At 37.3% G+C, this 12,101-nt stretch overlaps 1 pseudogene; it reads right to left on the bottom strand.

Moving 5' to 3' along the window:
• Nucleotides 1-1,625: 1,625 nt before the first annotated feature.
• Nucleotides 1,626-2,608, bottom strand: LOC101598431 (annotated as a pseudogene).
• Nucleotides 2,609-12,101: the final 9,493 nt, after the last annotated feature.

Here is a 12,101-nt window from a genome sequence, read left to right as displayed (position 1 = left end):
CAAAGCCAAAGGATCCCGGTTTGACTCTCCAAGACCAGCGTAAGCCAGATGCACAAGGGGGCACATGCATCTGAAGTTCATTTGCAGTGGCTGTAGGCATGCCCATTCCCTCTCTCTCTCTCTCTCTCTCTCTCTCTCTCTCTCTCTCTCTCACACACACACACACACACACACACACACACACACAGACACACACACATAAATAAATAAATTTTTTAAATTAAAGTTAAAAAAAGAATAGGAAATATGGAAAGCAGTCTTTGTTTAAAGTTTTGTTTTGTTATTGTTTTGTCTCTTTTAGACAGAATAATTAAGAAATCACTTTGAAATGGATTCCTCTTTAACATGTTTTTAGTTACTGAAAACACTCCATATTTTACTTTTCTAATTTCTTCCTTTTTTTTCTGTCCCTCTCCCACCCTCTGTAGTATTGTCTCCCATTGAGATCACTTGGATAGTAATTTTAAAACATAGCATTTTTATTGATTCAATGATCTATACTGACATCATAGAACTGGACAAAGTTACACCCACATTCATTTCATAAGGATAAGAATAAAGTCATCTCGTATCCATTCAATATTCTAGTACATTTACAATATCTTGTCACATGAGCTATGCCAACCATCATAACAACTTAAAATCACACTTTAACTATCCTAAGATAGCATAAATGGAGCAAATTTCAGGTGCTAGTCTACAAATGTGTGGTTTACTAAATATTAACCTATAGTTGAAATGCTTGAATAAGTGATTAATTATCACTTTCAACTATTTGAAACAAAGCCTTAAAATTCTGGTGACAGAAAATACACTAAATACTTTATCAGTACACTGAATATTAGGTAACAATTTGCAGCACATAAAATATGAAGAGAAAATGCATCACATGATGTAATAACTATATCTAAATATCCAAAAAGCTATAACAAGGGACGATGAGCAATGTGGCGCAAACTAGAGTTTTGAGCAGCCTCATTTACATAATTGCCAGCTGCTCAAGACCATAGCACCAAAGTTGTCTCCTTGCAGATTTTGGTGTGCAGTTTTCAAGTCACTTCCAAATAATGATTTATAATATAGAGGATGCAGAAGATAACCTTCCAACTCTCTTGAATGTGGCAGCATTTAAAAAGTAATCCATGTATTACTGAAAACAAAATACTTAGTCAATGAAAACTAGCAACATGTTGGTATGATTATAGATCTCTGTCATAGAATCATGATGGCACAAGTAACCCAGAAAAAAAATTTACTATGATTTACTAATATTTATATGGCATAAGGGATTTGGATAAAATTAGAGCTATCTGAATTTAACACAGAAAAAAATTCTGCCTTGAGTTTTTTATTTTTCCAAATTTCGTTGAACATTTGCAGTGGTTTTAAGCAAATGCTACTTGGGCATATAGGAAAGAGGAACAATAAACTACTATACTTCCCCATCAGACAGCATAGCATTTCCTGGAGAGTAAGAAACATGACTATAGAAATGCAGCAAAATTTCACCAATGTCCAGAACTCTCATACTTAACATCACCTTGAGGGAAAATGAATCATTTATTTGTAATCATCTCTATAGGCAATGATTATTGCCTAGGTGGAGAGGATCAGGCAGACAAAACTCAATGATTTCCAGGATCAATAAAACAAGTGGAAGCAGGTTCAAAGTAAAAAACACTTTTCTTCCACAGGACTTTTTTCATGGCATCTTTAACATCCTTATTTCTCAGGGAGTAAATTAAGGGATTTAACATAGGTGTGAACAGAATGTAACACTCCGAAGCTACTTTACGAAGTTCAGGATTGTTGGGAGGTGTGAGATACACAAAGGAAACTGTCCCGTAGGGTAAACTTAGAACCCCCAGGTGTGAGCTGCAAGTGGAGAAGGCTTTCTTCCTCCCTTCGCTGGAGTGGATCTTTAAAACTGTGGACACGATATACATGTAAGATACTATAATAACAATTATTGTGGGCAAAATAATAAGGACTGCCAAACTAAGTGATACTATCTTATTGATGAAGATATTAGAACAGGAGATCTCCTCAATGGGATGTGAATCACAGTAGAAATGATCGATGACTCGAGAGGCACAGAAAGACATGGAGAAAGTTACGCTGATTGGAAGGATGGAACTGACCCAGCCAATGAGGTAGGACCCTGCCACCAACTGGATACAGACAGTCCTTGACATGCCACACTGTAGAGAAGGGGATTGCAGATGGCAATGAAGCGGTCATAGGCCATGGCCGCCAGGATAAAGGCTTCTGTTACCATGAAAAGTGCAGAAAGGAAAAGTTGGGCCACACAGCCTGCAAAAGATGTGGTCTTTTTCTGAGATAAGATGTTGACCATGGCTTTAGGTACAATAACAGTGGAATAGGAGAGGTCAGTGATGGAGAGGTTGCCTAGGAAAAAATACATTGGTGTGTTCAGCCGGGGATCAGTCACAATGAGGCCAATCATGCTAAGGTTTCCCAGAAAAACCATCCCATAAACCATCAGGAATAGCAGAAAGAGGAGAGTGTGGAGCTCGGGACAGACCCTGATGCCTACTAGAATGAAGTCAGTCACTTGTGAGTGGTTGGATCCTCCCTTGTCACTCATGACACAGTTCTGCTTCAGGATAGAAAAGAAAGTCAACATATAAACTCCCAGTCTTCCTCAGCTATCAGAAGCAACACTTCACATTTAAGAAGACCTGGTGGTTGAAATATGCTTTCATATCAGGATGCAATCAGCTTTCTACATATGCAAGTTGCAGGCAGGTGAGGCTCTGTTGCCAATGGTAACACAAAAGGATACAAATGCAATTTGAACCTGAGTGTTCTATACTCAAGACTTGTGTTAACTTGAATAATATAGTCTGATTCTTATATCTCACCACATTGTCATATGACAATTTGTGATTACAAAAGTATCAAAATATTAAAGTCTGATCAATTCATAATACTAAGACAAACACTTCCTTAAATTTTAGTTTATCATTTACTATTTATTTTTCTCTTTAATTACATATTGTCTCACAGTTTTACAATAATAAAAAATAAAAGGAACAGGAATCTAAAAGCACATCACAAGGTAACCATGAACTTTTTACCAAAAAGGGGGTCCTTGCAACCATAAGCAAATTACCTAGAGATTATTTTATGCAGAAATCCTTTAGAATATGACAATTTTTTAGTTCCTGGAACAAGTTTAAATTTATTTAAATGCAAATAAAGATGTAGGTCATTTATATTTTTATCCATGAAGTTTGATTCTGCCCATTCCTGCATAAATCTGCCAAGAAATACATTCCAATTTGTACCTGGTTTTGGAATTTGAGAAATAAGTAGAAGGAACTAATCAAAAAATGTTAGCTATGTAGACAGAAAATTTTAATGAACTCTTAACTTAATGGTAAGAGCTCAGTAGTTTTAAAGAATAAATGTTTGCTTTCTACAGTATCCAAACTGATGTGATCTGATGTGAGTGAACTATTTAACAGACCAGACAGCTTTGATTACTATAAGGTATTTTTGTATTTTAAATTATTTAATAAAATATATTCATTGTCAAATTGTCTATCAACTAAGAATGGCTTTATCATTTTCTTTTTTGGAAATATTTAAATGAAATATTATTCATTTTTCCAATGAGTGGTATGGATAAAAAAAAATCCTGCAAATGATCCAAAAAAGCTTCCTTGGCAAAGATGATGCCTTTTCAAACTTTGAGACATCATTGAGTTGTTGCCTTTGATTTCTAAATTTACTTTTATTAAATTCCTTCTTTATTTTTGGGGCAGTTTTAGTTTAGCCCAGGCTTGCCTGGAGCTCACTATGTAGATCAGGATAGTCTTTAACTCACAGCAATCCTCCTGCCTCTGTCTCCCAAGGGCTGGAGATAGAAATTGGAGATCCATGCTATAAAGTAAGGTTGTGAAGAGTTTTATATGAAGTTAGATTGTAAAGAACTCATTGAGTTACCTGGATTAACACCTCTATGAATTAAAGCCACTGTGGCCCATACATAGACAAAATGACTAATAAAGTTCATTTTATATATTAATTTTGTAGTTTGTGTATATAGCACAAAGCTTAAAATATATCTTATAATTTACTTTGATATCTTATTCAATTTAACAAAGTAACTTGATGAGCCAAGAATTAGGAAAGTGGATTGAAAACAGTTTTCTGCCACCAGCCTGGAAATATCTTTAATTTATGTCAGGATCTCCTTCCAGGAGCAATTAGATAATATCCTTTCAGACAGATAGCTTCCCTTTATGTTACTAGGTTATAAAACTTGGCATTATATATTTGTGGTCTTCTCATATTTTTAGTGAGTGCTACATAGTTTTGAATATTAAGTCATTTTATTACATCACCTTTCATGTATTCATTGAAGTACTTTTTAGCAAAATAATTCAAGATGGATGAAGCCTACCTTTAAGTTAGTGAAGATAAATCAACTTCAAGAAGCATAATTTTGGATCATTTCTCAATCCTTTTATTTACAAAGACTCTAAAATGCCTTATTACATAAGAGTATATTACATTACTTGGAAGGTAGAGGTAAGAGGATCAAGAATTTAAGATCAACTTCTGCTACATAGATCAAGGCCAGCCTGGACTAAGACCATGCTTCAGTGAGAAAGGAACTAAATGCTAATCTTCTGAATTACTCAATCAGAAGAGTTTCACTTCATTTTTCCTAATAATTGGCTCACCAAATAACTTTGTTAAATTGAACAAGATTTAAAATAAAACTATAAGATATATTCCAAGCATTGTGTTAATAATATTTAAATACTACAAAATTACGTATAAAATAAACTTTTTATGCATTAGTCATTTTGTCTGTGTATGAGGCATTGTGGCTAAATTCACAAAAAAATGTGAATCCAGGTATTTCAGAGTTCATCACAATCTAATTTCATATAAAAACTCTTCACAACATTACTTTATATCATGGATATCCAGTTTCTATACCTATCGACTCCCCTTCTGCTTATAATCAGCCTTAAGGTAAATGCACTCCACTACCTGAATAGATACCTTAGTGTTTCTGGGCTTCTTGCTGCTACTCAGGGGTTTTTCATTGTGCTGAAATCTCTCCTAGATTTTCAGTTTCACTTCTGTATTAAAGTTGCTTATTAATACTACCCAAAATGCCCCTACCTCCTTCCTGATACATTCATTATTATTATTATAACTTAAAATATTGTGACCTGGGCCTCATATTACTTTCTAAATTGTAATCTCTATGAAATCAGAGATGTGTCACTTTGCAAAGTCATTGTTCACTGTAGACTCAGCACATGGATTTGAATTATCCTTCATGCTTCCTACTTAAGTCCACTTCTAAATCCTGCTAATGTCAGAGATCTAGTTCATAGGTCTTCAAACTCCAAGTTCCTTTAGCCTTCCAATGTGTAGTGAAGACCAACAGCTCTCCATGAAGCCTTCAGGCCTTAAGTGCTGGACTGGGACTGTTGAGGCATTCCAGCCATGTGGACTGAGCATTTACTGGGTGGCTCATCTCCTCATAGGGAGTCAGCCATCTTCTTGTCTTATTGACAGATTTTGGCTGTTCTCAGTTTTTTTCACAACCCATAGCCCCATGGTGAATACCAGAAATCCCAATGAAGAAGACCCTCGGTGCAATAGGGACAGGGAAGAGGGAAATGATGGTACCAACACAAGACGTACTCATGCAAAGTTTCTGTTTAATAAAAATTAAAAAATTAAAAATTAAAAGGCTTGGAAGTATAGAAAAAAAGGCAATGACTCTTTTATTAATTTATTTGAGAGACAAAGAGGGAGAGAATGAACACACCAGGGCCTCTAGCCACTGCAAACAATCTCCAGACACAAATGCCACCTTATGCATCTGGCTTACATAGGTTCTAGGGAATCGAACCTTAGTCCTTAGGCTTCACAATCAAGTACCTTAGGCAAGCACCTTAACCACTAAGCCATCTCTGCAGCCCAAAAGGTAATGACTCTTAAATGACTGGATAGAGGATAGAGATATTGAAATGCTAGAGATGTCAAAGAATTCAAAAGTTTAATTTTAAAGATGATCAAGATCTCAAGAAGAGACAAGTCAGTCATAGAATGAAGAGTTCAGTTCAACACATGGAAAAGAAAATCACTAATAGGGATTCCAAATAATGAAATATTGGAAATGAGAAGCTCAAAAGACAAAAAAAAAAATCACTGGGGCTCTGGATTCAGGAAAAGACTCTGTCTCAAAAATAAATGAGTAAGTGGATGATCAATAGAAGAGGATGCCAATGTTCTTGTCTAGCATCCACATGTGTGTGCACATGCATTTGAACACATATGTGCATGCACACTACACACTCATGGGCAAATAAAAAGAATTCAGGTAGTATAAGAGCTGAAATAACTGAACTAAACTCTATTTCTCAAAAAGAAAAAAGAAGCAGAAATGTCTCCAAATCAAGGGAAAAAAAAAATATGGACATATAAGAGATATCTAGAAACTCAAATAGATAGAACTAGAGAAGCAGTTCTGCAAATCACATTATAGTTAAATTTCCAGGAGTATAGAACAAAAAGAGACTATTGAAAGATACAATAGAGAAATGCCAAGTAGTTGTAAGCCAAACTCATCAAAATTACACAGACCTCTCAGCAGAAACACTAAAATTCAGAAACTTGTGAAATTATATACTGTAAGTCCTGAGTAAATAATTGTCAGGCAAGATTACTATATGTGGCAAAGTTATCTTTTTAAATCAATTAGGAAATAAAGACTTTACAAGATGAATTGCATGATCACAAAGGCAGATTTATAGAAGATGGGTTAAAAGAATACTACACAGAGATGAGAATAAAAATCATAATTACAAGAGTTCAGTAAAGAATAAATTTAATGAGAAGAAAAAAATGAACAAATGAGAATCTAAAAGAAACATGTGCGTTCAACTCAGTAGACCAAAAACCTCTAAGATGAATAAAGACAAAAAAATATAATATAAACAACACTCCATGCAGGGTGAACAAAAACCAAAAACATTTCAGGCCTCAACACATATTTATCAATAATAACCCTAAATGTAAATGGTTTCAATTCACCAAATGTCAAAAGACTGGCTGACTAAATTTGAAAACCAAGACACAACTCTTTTTCAATGCAGTATTTAAAAATCTAAGCCAGGTTAACAAGGCAAGAGTAAGAAATAAAATGGCTAAAAAGAGGAAAGGAACCAATCACGTAATTCTTGTTTGAAGTTAATCTGATCCTGTAATTAAAAGACTCTAATGACCACCAAAATTTCAGAAAATGACTTCAATCTAACAAACATCCACAACAAAGCAGCAAGACACAAAACCAACAACAGGTGTTCTATGTACCAATACAAATGAGCACCCCAAAACAGGTAGTTGGCAAAGTATCCCATTCACAACAGCCAAAACAATCAATATAAACTTAACCAAATACATAAAAGACCTCTAGAAGGAAATCAATAAAGAAATAGCATTACAAAATAGAAAGACTTCCTATGCTCATAGATTAGTAAGGTTAATATGGTTAAAATACTAGTACTTCATACAACTTTCTACTTAACAAAAATACAAAACAGAATAAGATGAAATAAAACAAAATGTCAAAAAAAAAAATAGTGGTACTACCAAAAGTGTTCTACAGATTCAATGAAGTCCTCATCAAAATTTCAATGACACTTCTCATAGAAGTAGAATACTATCCTACAATTAATATGGAAATACGGGAGACCACAAATAACCAAAGAAATCCTGAGTAAAAAGAACAATGCTAGAAATAACACAAATTTTTTTTCTCAAATTATACGACAGAGTTATGGTAACAAAAACAGCATGGTACTGGCACAAAAGCATGCACATAGACCAAAAGAAGATCCAGATATAAGCCTATACACTTACAGCCATCTGTTTTTTGACAGAAGTGCAGAAAACACACATTAAGGGAAATGCCTATTGACCAAGCTGGGATTCCAAGTTCTGGAATGAGCATAGGAAACTCATGTCTAAGAAGAACTCAAGCAGCTTCAAAAAAAAATCCTGGAGGATTAAAAAAAAGCTTTGCCTGGGGCTTCATTACAGCAATTTCCTCATTAGTGACAACAATAAAAGCCACCACAACTAGACTAGATCTACAAGGCACTCTGCCAAACTGAGGGAGGAAAGAAAGTTACTCAGAAATTAGTTAATTCTTATTACGAGCTATTTCTGCATGAAGATAGGAGGAGTGTGGTAAATCCCAGGGGATTTACAGACTTGCTGGAAAGGACGGATGATGAAGGAAACTTTAGAGCTATAGTTGAAAATGTTAAATCTTCTGAAGTGTACAGTCTCTAATGATAAGGAGGCACATCTCTTCTGTGTGTATAGTTTCTATCCAACACCCCCCATGATTTATAGATTACAAAGTATCCTTTCATTGGCCTGTTGCTCTAGGTGTTAGTCAAGCTGCATAGTTTCAGGATAATGTTTTGGGGTTGCTAATTACATAAGTATCTCATGGATTCTGGGCCTGAGAAGGCGCATGTGCTGTTTGAAAGTCCATTTTGTCTTTTTCATTTACTGTAAATCTGTCACATAAGAGCTTAGTATTAAACAAAGCAGCATAAGACAGTTTTTCAATTTAAGTTAATTCGATCCATTTTTTATATCAAATTATTTTCTTCACTGAAGGATAACTGACAAATGAAACTTGCATATTTGATATATACCTACATTGTGACATAATTACTACAGCCTTGCTAATTAACATATCTATTACCTACCTCACTTTTTCATAATAGAAATTGACCTAGGAACTTATCCATGCATTACAGATACTATCTGAGCTAGGTCCCTCAACCTTTTTAATTTTTACTAATTACTTTATTGATAATTTTATATATGTATATATTGTATTTTTTGTTTTTCAAAAAAATAGTTTATGAAACAAATGGGAATTATTTTTAAAAAGGGTAGAAATTCACAAATGTGTGTTTGCTTTTTTTTCATGTGTATGGTTGTGGTGCACATGCATGTGTATGTGTGTGTTTCTGTGCATATGTATGCAAGTGTGTGTGCACAGGTACGCATGCATGTGTGTGGAAGCCGGATATTATCCCCTCCTATTGCCTTCTCTTGTTCCCCTCCTTCCTCCACTGAACTGCCTAAAAATTTTTTAGAATTTTTATGTGTAAACATCCTATAGCAGTCATAATCCTCTTCCAATACTACAGAATGGGAGAGAATCTTTGCCAAATATACATGTGATAGTAGACTTAATATTTAATATCTAGAAAACTCATAATTAAATGGACCCAAAACTCAAATCATAAAAGATAGGCAAATGAACAGACAGTTCTTAAAGAAGAAATACAAAAAGCCAATAATACATGAAAAAAAATTCATGTTGTTAGATACCAACAAATGTAAATTGAAGCTACAATGAGTTTTCATCTCACCCAAATCAAAATGGCTACCATCAAGACTAATTGGGAAGGTGAGGAGATACGATGGAGGCTGGGCTTGTGAAAGGGAAAGTAAGGAAGGGGAGGGAATTACCATGGTTTATTGTCTATAATTATGGAAGTTGTCAATTAAAATGTTAAAGATAAAGAAAACAAAACTGACAAAAATGGATGTTGGGGTACTGGAGAGATGGCTTAGCAATTAAGCACTTGCTTGTGAAGCCTAAGGACCCCAGTTCAAGGTTCAATTCCCCAGTACCCACGTAAGAAGCCAGATGCACAGGTGGTACATGCATCTGGAGTTCATTTGCAGGGGCTGGAGGCCCTGGCACACCCATTCTCTCTCTCTGTCTCTCTCTCTCTCCCCCCCCTTTCTCTCTCTGTCTGTTGCTCTCAAATAAATAAATAAAAATAAACAAAAATTTTAAAAAATGGATATTTGCATTGATATGGGGTAAGAGGAACCATTATTACTTGCTTGCAAGAATGTAAGTTAGTTAGCTCAGTCTCTGTGGAGAGGAGTGTGGAAATTTCTGAAAGAATTAAAAGTAGAACTTTCATATAAATACAAGAGTCAGGGTCAGTTTTCTACACATCAGTGGCTGACTGCACAAAGAAAATGTTATGTAAAAACAAGCCTGTCTCACAAAGAGAAGAATTGTGCATTTTCTCTCAGATGTGGTAAATGGAGAGTGGAGACATGGCATGAAAGTAAAAGAGATTATTAGTGACATGGAAGGCAAGAGGAGTGAGGGAAGTATGACCACAAACCATTATCTGTGCTTATCGAACTGTTACAATGAATCCATTGCTTTGGACAATTAACACATGCTGACAAAAAAAAAAAAAACAACAATGGAGGAAAAGGTAAAATAGCACCAGGTAACCCCACGTTTACCTACTTACTGGCCTCAGCTGGCTCTCACTTACATACATGGCTTCATGTGTTACAATCTGGAGGAGAAATTTCACTACATACTTGAGTGACCCACAGAAATTTGGAGATACGCCACCCAAATCAACCAACTGGAGTCAATGTAAGAAAGATAATGTTGGTGGGACTTCCGGTTAAGATGGCGGCTTAGGTACCATGCCAAAGCAGCCAGGGGGGAAAAAGACCAAAAATCTCAGCAAAATACACACTTTTCCTAAAAAGTGAGGCATATAGGAAATCGAAACGGCAATGGGGAAGTAGGAAATCCAGAGCCTACACGGCCGGCAAAAGTGGCCCTGGCAGGTCCATAGACCACGGCAGAGACAGCGCACCAGAAAGCCACCAGGCTCAGCTCCAGCCACAGGAAAAGCCAGGCAAGGGGAGCTTCCCCTCACACCGGCGCTCTCCACAACTCAAGAAACGTGAACGGAGAGCGGCAGTGAGCAACCGAGGAGCAGATCACAAGGTAGAAGGACATGTGGAACAGCGAGAGAACCAGAGCAGCTGGGGCTCCCTCCCCTCCCCCACCACCTGTGCCCAGCTCCAGTGAACAGAGCAGCGGTCCCAGGACCCGGCCACTCCAACTTGAGCCAACAGCAGGACCCAAGCAGGAGCAGAGTCCGGCAGCAACATCAGCGGCTCCAGCACCAGCAGCAGCGGCACCAGCAACGGCAGATCCAGTAGTGTCAGCTTCAGAGGCAGCAGTCGCAGATCCAGCAGCAGCAGCAGCAGAGGATCCAGCAGTGGCAGCTAAAGCAGCAGAAGCGGTGGCAGCAGCAGCAGTGGCAGCAGCAGTGCTGGACCCAGCAGAGGCAACAGACCCAGCAGCGGCAGCTTTAGCAGCAGTGGCAACAGATCCAGCAGCGGCAGGTTCAGGAGCAGCAGTGGCGGTTCCAGCAGCAGGGGTGCCGATCTGCAGGGCCACAGTTGCCAGGCTCGGTTTGCCCCGCAGGAAAAGCCAGTGCTCAGATCCAGCAGCCCAACGACCCAGCCAGCAACTTGACTGAGACCAAAATCATCCAAAAAGGTAACTGGGGAAGGTTCTTACTTGGTCACAAGCTGACTTGGATCCCTCAACAGATAGAGGATCTGGTTGTTATAATAACTACTCTTGCATAAATACTCGGTGCTGTTTTTGATTGAATGTGTACAGTGTTTAGTTAAGTTTTAGAATCTACCTGTATTTTATTCCACTCAGCCTACTCAGCCAACTCAACCCCTAGGAACACCTTTGTAGATACTCTGAGAGTCTTAATACTCTAACACCTTAAGCTCCTACCCTGAAGATATATAACATCAAATCAATTGATACAGCTAAGAATACCTAGCTAGCTAGAAAATCCAAGCATTAACTTAATCCAAGATGCAAAAATATGCCCCCGACCTGTGGGACCAACCTAACATGGGGTGGTCGAGGAGGGCTGCAACCTGAAAGAACGGGCGGGAAAGAAGAAGGAGACCAAGCGGAGGATTTGTCAAGGTCTCGTTTAATGTTGGATTTTTTAGCTCTTTTATAATCAACCAGCAGGTAGGGCAATAAGGAGGGGAAAAAGGGGGAGAGGGTACAAGGAAGGAGGAAGTAGGGCCACCTGGCCATAATCTTCTGGAGCATCTTGTGGTATTTCTGGAATCTCTCTTGTGACATCTTCCAGAGCAGCTGTTTGTTCTCGGGGGAGGGGCTGCATGAGAGCTGCTAGTTCTCT

This window comes from Jaculus jaculus, chromosome 6 (assembly GCF_020740685.1).
Source record: "Jaculus jaculus isolate mJacJac1 chromosome 6, mJacJac1.mat.Y.cur, whole genome shotgun sequence".
In the NCBI taxonomy this organism is placed as follows: Eukaryota; Metazoa; Chordata; class Mammalia; order Rodentia; family Dipodidae; genus Jaculus; species Jaculus jaculus.
This window is presented reverse-complemented; position numbering and strand designations above follow the sequence as displayed.